Consider the following 6780-nt stretch of genomic DNA (forward strand, 5'->3'; position numbering starts at 1 on the left):
CTGCCATTGGAGTAAACAATTTTGAGTTGAAACCTCAGCTAGTTTCTCTGATGCAGTAGAACTGCAAGTTTCATGGACTTCCATCTGAAGATCCTTTTCAGTTCTTAACTGAATTCTTGCAGATATGTGATACTGTTAAGACTAATGGAGTAGATCCTGAAGTCTACAAGCTCATGCTTTTCCCTTTTGCTGTGAGAGACAGAGCTAGAATATGGTTGGACTCTCAACCTAAGGATAGCCTAAACTCTTGGGATAAGCTGGTCAAGGCTTTCTTAGCCAAGTTATTTCCTCCTCAAAAGCTGAGCAAGCTTAGAGTGGATGTTCAAACCTTCAGACAGAAAGAAGGTGAATCCCTCTATGAAGCTTGGGAGAGATACAAAGGACTGACCAAAAAGTGTCCTTCTGACATGCTTTCAGAATGGACCATCCTGGATATATTCTATGATGGTCTGTCTGAGTTATCTAAGATGTCATTGGATACTTCTGCAGGTGGATCCATTCACCTAAAGAAAACGCCTGCAGAAGCTCAAGAACTCATTGACATGGTTGCTAATAACCAGTTCATGTACACTTCTGAGAGGAATCCTGTGAATAATGGGACGCCTATGAAGAAGGGAGTTCTTGAAATTGATACTCTGAATGCCATATTGGCTCAGAACAAAATATTGACTCAGCAAGTCAATATGATTTCTCAAAGTCTGAATGGAATGCAAGCTGCATCCAACAGTACTCAAGAGGCATCTTCTGAAGAAGAAGCTTATGATCCTGAAAACCCTGCAATAGCAGAGGTAAATTACTTAGGTGAACCTTATGGGAATACCTATAATCCATCATGGAGAAATCATCCAAATTTCTCATGGAAGGATCAAAAGCCTCAACAAGGCTTTAATAATGGTGGAAGAAATAGGTTTAACAATAGTAAACCTTTTCCATCATTCACTCAGCAAGAGACAGAGAACTCTGAACAAAATACCTCTAATTTAGCAAACCTAGTCTCTGATCTATCTAAGGCCACTGTGAGTTTCATGAATGAAACAAGGTCTTCCATTAGAAATTTGGAAGCACAAGTGGGCCAGCTGAGTAAAAGGATCAATGAAATCCCTCCTAGTACTCTCCTAAGCAATACAGAAGAAAATCCAAAAGGAGAGTGCAAGGCCATTGAATTGATCACCATGGCCGAACCTGTAAAGGAAGGAGAGGACGTGAATCCCAGTGAGGAAGACCTCCTGGGACGTCCAGTGATCAATAAGGAGTTTCCTTCTGAGGAACCAAAAGAATCTGAGGCTCAACTAGAGACCATAGAGATTCCATTAAACCTCCTTATGCCATTCATGAGCTCTGATGGGTATTCCTCTTCTGAAGAGAATGAGGATGTTACTGAAGAGCAAGTTACCAAGTACCTTGGTGCAATCATGAAGCTGAATGCCAAATTATTTGGCATTGAAACTTGGGAAGATAAACCTCCCTTGTTCACCAATGAACTAAGTGATCTGGATCAACTGACATTACCTCAGAAGAAACAGGATCCTGGAAAGTTCTTAATACCTTGTACCATAGGCACCATGATCTTTAAGGCTCTGTGTGACCTTGGTTCAGGAATAAACCTCATGCCCCTCTCTGTAATAGAGAAACTGGGAATCTATGGGGTACAAGCTGCTAAAATCTCATTAGAAATGGCAGACAATTCAAGAAAACAGGCTTATGGACAAGTAGAGGACGTGTTAGTAAAGGTTGAAGACCTTTACATCCCTGCTGATTTCATAGTCCTAGATACTGGGAAGTATGAGGATGAATTCATCATCCTTGGAAGACCCTTCCTAGCCACAGCAAGAGCTGTGATTGATGTGGACAGAGGAGAATTAATCCTTCAATTAAATAAGGACAACCTTGTGTTCAAAACTCAATGATCTCTCTCTGTACCCATGGAGAGGAAGCATAGTAAGCTTCTCTCATTGCAGAGTCAACCAGAGCCCCCACAGTCAAACTCTAAGTTTGGTGTTGGGAGGCCACAACCAAACTCTAAGTTTGGTGTAGAACTCCTATTTCCAAACTCTAAGTTTGGTGTTGGGAGGTCTCAACAAAGCTCTGCACATCTGTGAGGCTCCATAAGAGCCCACTGTCAAGCTATTGACATTAAAGAAGCGCTTGTTGGGAGGCAACCCAATTTTTATTTAATTATATTTTTATTAGTTATATGTCTTTATAGGTACATGATCATGTGGAGTCACAAAATAAATAAAAAAATTGAAAACAGAATCAAAAATAGCAGAAGAAAAATCACACCCTGGAGGAAGACCTTACTGGCGTTTAAACGCCAGTAAGAAGCATGTTTTGGGCGTTCAACGCCAGAACAGAGCATGGTTCTGGCGCTGAACGCCAGAAATGGGCAGCATCTGGGCGTTTGAACGCCAGAAATGCACCCTGGAGAAGAGCTGGCGCTGAACGCCCAGAACAAGCACCAATCTGGCACTGAACGCCCAGAGTTGTGTGCAAGGGCATTTTGCATGCCCAATTTGGTGCAAGGTTGTAAATCCTAGAACACCTTAGGATCTGTGGACCCCACAGGATCCCCACCTACCTCCACTTACTTCTTCTCACCCCTCTTTCACACAATCCCATAAATACTCTTCCCCCAAAACCCTTCACCAATCACCTCAATCTCTCTTCCCCATCACCTCTTCACCACTCACATCCATCCACTTTTCCCCATAAACCTACCTTATAAACTCCACCTACCTTCAAAATTCAAAATCAATTTCCCACCCAAACCCACCCTAAATGGCCGAACTTACCCCCCTCCCTTCCCTATATATAACCCTCCATTCTTCCTCATTTTCTCACAACACAACCTTCCTTTCTCTTCTTGGCCGAAACACACCTCCCCCCTCCTCTCCATATTTTCTTCTTCTTCTTCATCTATTCTTTCTTTTCTTGCTCGAGGGCGAGCAAAATTCTAAGTTTGGTGTGGTAAAAGCATAAGCTTTTTGTTTTTCCATTACCATTGATGGCAGCCAAGACCGGAGAATCCTCTAGAAAATGGAAAGGGAAGGCAAAAGCTTCCACCTCCGAGTCATGGGAGATGGAAAGGTTCATCTCCAATGCCCATCAAGACCACTTCTATGATGTTGTGGCCAAGAAGAAGGTGATCCCTGAGGTCCCTTTCAAGCTCAAGAAGAAGGTGATCCCTGAGGTCCCTTTCAAGCTCAAGAAGAATGAGTATCCGGAGATCCGACATGAAATCCAAAGAAGAGGTTGGGAAGTTCTAACAAACCCACCATCCAACAAGTCGGCATCCTAATGGTTCAAGAGTTCTATGCCAATGCATGGATCACTAGGAACCATGATCAAAGTAAGAACCCGAATCCAAAGAATTATGTTACAATGGTTCGGGGGAAATACTTAGATTTTAGTCTGGAGAATGTAAGGTTGGCATTTAACTTGCCTATGATGCAAGGAGATGAGCGCCCCTACACTAGAAGGGTCAACTTTAATCAAAGGTTGGACCAAGTCCTCATGGACATATGTGTGGAAGGAGCTCAATGGAAGATTGACTCCAAAGGCAAGCCGGTTCAACTAAGAAGATTGGACCTCAAGCCTGTGGCTAGAGGATGGTTGGAGTTCATCCAACGCTCCATCATCCCGACTAGCAACCGATCTGAAGTTACTGTGGATCGGGCCATCATGATCCATAGCATCATGATTGGAGAGGAAGTAGAAGTTCATGAAGTCATCTCCCTTGAACTCTACAAAATAGCCGAAAAGCCCTCCCCTGGGGCAAAGCTAGCTTTTCCCCATCTTATTTGCCATCTATGTTACTCAGCTAGAGCTTTCATAGAAGGAGACATTCACATTGAGGAAGAGAAGCCCATCACTAAGAAAAAGATGGAGCAAGCAAGAGAGCCCATTCATGGAGCTCAAGAGGCGCAGGAAGCTCATCACCATGAGATCCCGGAGATGCCTCAAATGCATTTTTCTCCACAAAACTATTGGGAGCAAATCAACACCTCCCTAGGAGAATTAAGTTCCAACATGGGACAACTAAGGGTGGAACATCAAGATCACTCCATCATCCTTCATGAAATTAGAGAAGATCAAAAAGCAATGAGGGAGGAGCAACAAAGACAAGGAAGAGACATAGAAGAGCTCAAGGACATCATTGGTTCCTCAAGAAGAAAACGCCACCATCACTAAGGTGGACTCATTCCTTGTTCTCACTTTCTGTTTTTCGTTTTCTCTATGTTAAGTGCTTATCTATGTTTGTGTCTTCATTACATGATCATTAGTAGTTAGTAACTTTGTCTTAAAGTTATGAATGTCCTATGAATCCATCACCTCTCTTAAAATGAAAAATGTTTTAATTCAAAAGAACAAGAAGTACATGAGTTTCAAATTTATCCTTGAACTTAGTTTAATTATATTGATGTGGTGACAATGCTTCTTGTTTTCTGAATGAATGCTTGAACAGTGCATATGTCTTTTGAAGTTGTTGTTTATGAATGTTAAATATGTTAGCTCTTGAAAGAATGATGACAAGGAGACATGTTATTTGATAATCTGAAAAATCATAAAAATGATTCTTGAAGCAAGAAAAAGCAGCAAAGAACAAAGCTTGCAGGCGAAAAAAAAAAGAGAGCAAAAGCAAGCAGAAAAAGCCAAAAGCTCTTAAAACCAAGAGGCAAGAGCAAAAAGCCAATAACCCTTAAAACCAAAAGGCAAGGGTAAATAAAAAGGATCCCAAGGCTTTGAGCATCAGTGGATAGGAGGGCCTAAAGGAATAAAATCCTGGCCTAAGCGGCTAAACCAAGCTGTCCCTAACCATGTGCTTGTGGCGTGAAGGTGTCAAGTGAAAACTTGAGACTGAGCAGTTAAAGTCAAGGTCCAAAGCAAAAGAAGAGTGTGCTTAAGAACCCTGGACACCTCTAATTGGGGACTCTAGCAAAGCTGAGTCACAATCTGAAAAGGTTCACCCAATTATGTGTCTGTGGCATTTATGTATCCGGTGGTAATACTAGAAAACAAAGTGCTTAGGGCCACGGCCAAGACTCATAAAATAGCTGTGTTCAAGAATCATCATACTGAACTAGGAGAATCAATAACAATATCTGAACTTTAAGTTCCTATAGAAGCCAATCATTCTGAACTTCAATGGATAAAGTGATATGCCAAAACTATTCAAGAGGCAAAAAGCTACAAGTCCCGCTCATCTGATTGGAGCTATGTTTCATTGATAGTTTGGAATTTATAGTATATTCTCTTCTTTTTATCCTATTTGATTTTTAGTTGCTTGGGGACAAGCAACAATTTAAGTTTGGTGTTGTGATGAGCGGATAATTTATACGCTTTTTGGCACTGTTTTTAGTATGTTTTTAGTAGAATCTAGTTACTTTTAGGGATGTTTTCATTAGTTTTTATGTTAAATTCACATTTCTGGACTTTACTATGAGTTTGTGTGTTTCTCTATGATTTCAGGTATTTTCTGGCTGAAATTGAGGGACTTGAGCAAAAATCAGATTCAGAGGTTGAAGAAGGACTGCTGATGCTGTTGGATTCTGACCTCCCTGCACTCAAAATGGATTTTCTGGAGCTACAGAACTCAAAATGGCGCGCTTCCAATTGCGTTGGAAAGCAGACATCCAGGGATTTCCAGCAATATATAATAGTCCATACTTTGGCAAAGTTTAGACGATGTAAAAGGGCGTTGAATGCCAGTTCTACGCTGCTATCTGGAGTTAAACGCCAGAACCAAGTCACAAACCAGAGTTGAACGCCAGAAATACGTTACAACCTGGCGTTCAACTCCAGAAAGAGCCTCTGCACGTGTAACATGCAAGCTCAGCCCAAGCACACACCAAGTGGGTCCCGGAAGTGGATTTATGCATCAATTACTTACTTCTGTAAACTCTAGTAGCTAGTTTATTATAAATAGGACTTTTTACTATTGTATTTGACATCTTTGAATCCGGGATTGTATCTTATGGATCATCTTTGGACGGCTAGTTCTTAGATCATGGGGGCTGGCCATTCGGCCATGCCTGGACCTTTCACTTATGTATTTTCAACGGTAGAGTTTCTACACTCCATAGATTAAGGTGTGGAGCTCTGCTGTTCCTCAAAGATTAATGCAAAGTACTACTGTTTTCTATTTAATTCAACTTATTCCGCTTCTAAGATATTCATTCGCACTTCAACCTGAATGTGATGAACATGACAATCATCATCATTCCCCATGAACGCGTGCCTGACAACCACTTCCGTTCTACCTTCGATTGAATGATTATCTCTTAGATCTCTTAATCAGAATCTTCGTGGTGTAAGCTAGATTGATGGCGGCATTCATGAGAATCCGGAAGGTCTAAACCTTGTCTGTGGTATTCCGAGAAGGATTCTAGGATTGAATGGCTGTGACGAACTTCAAACTCGTGAGTGTTGGGCGTAGTGACAGACGCAAAAGGAGGGTGAATCCTATTCCAGCATGATCGAGAACCTCAGATGATTAGCCGTGCTGTGACAGAGCATTTGGACCATTTTCACAAGAGGAGGGGAAGTAACCATTGACAACGGTGATGCCCTTGCATAAAGCCAGCCATGGAAAGGAGTAAGACTGATTGGATGAAGATAGCGGGAAAGCAGAGATTCAGAGGAACGAAAGCATCTCTACACGCTTATCTGAAATTCTCACCAATGAATTACATAAGTGTTTCTATCCTTAGTTTATTATTTAATTTCGAAAACTCCATAACTATTTTATATCCGCCTGACTGAGATTTACAAGGTGACCAT

The 6780-nt window shown here is 41.5% G+C and overlaps 1 non-coding gene across 1 annotated transcript; it reads right to left on the bottom strand.

Annotated features, from left to right (window-relative positions):
- Positions 1 to 305: 305 nt before the first annotated feature.
- Positions 306 to 413, bottom strand: LOC148570813 (small nucleolar RNA R71). The gene has a single exon (XR_015880328.1). It is a non-coding gene; the product is annotated as a small nucleolar RNA R71 (small nucleolar RNA).
- Between the last annotated feature and the right edge of the window lie 6367 nt (positions 414 to 6780).

The sequence above is a fragment of the Arachis ipaensis genome, chromosome B3 (assembly GCF_059453495.1).
Source record: "Arachis ipaensis isolate K30076 ecotype BB chromosome B3, ASM5945349v1, whole genome shotgun sequence".
Lineage (NCBI taxonomy): Eukaryota > Viridiplantae > Streptophyta > Magnoliopsida > Fabales > Fabaceae > Arachis > Arachis ipaensis.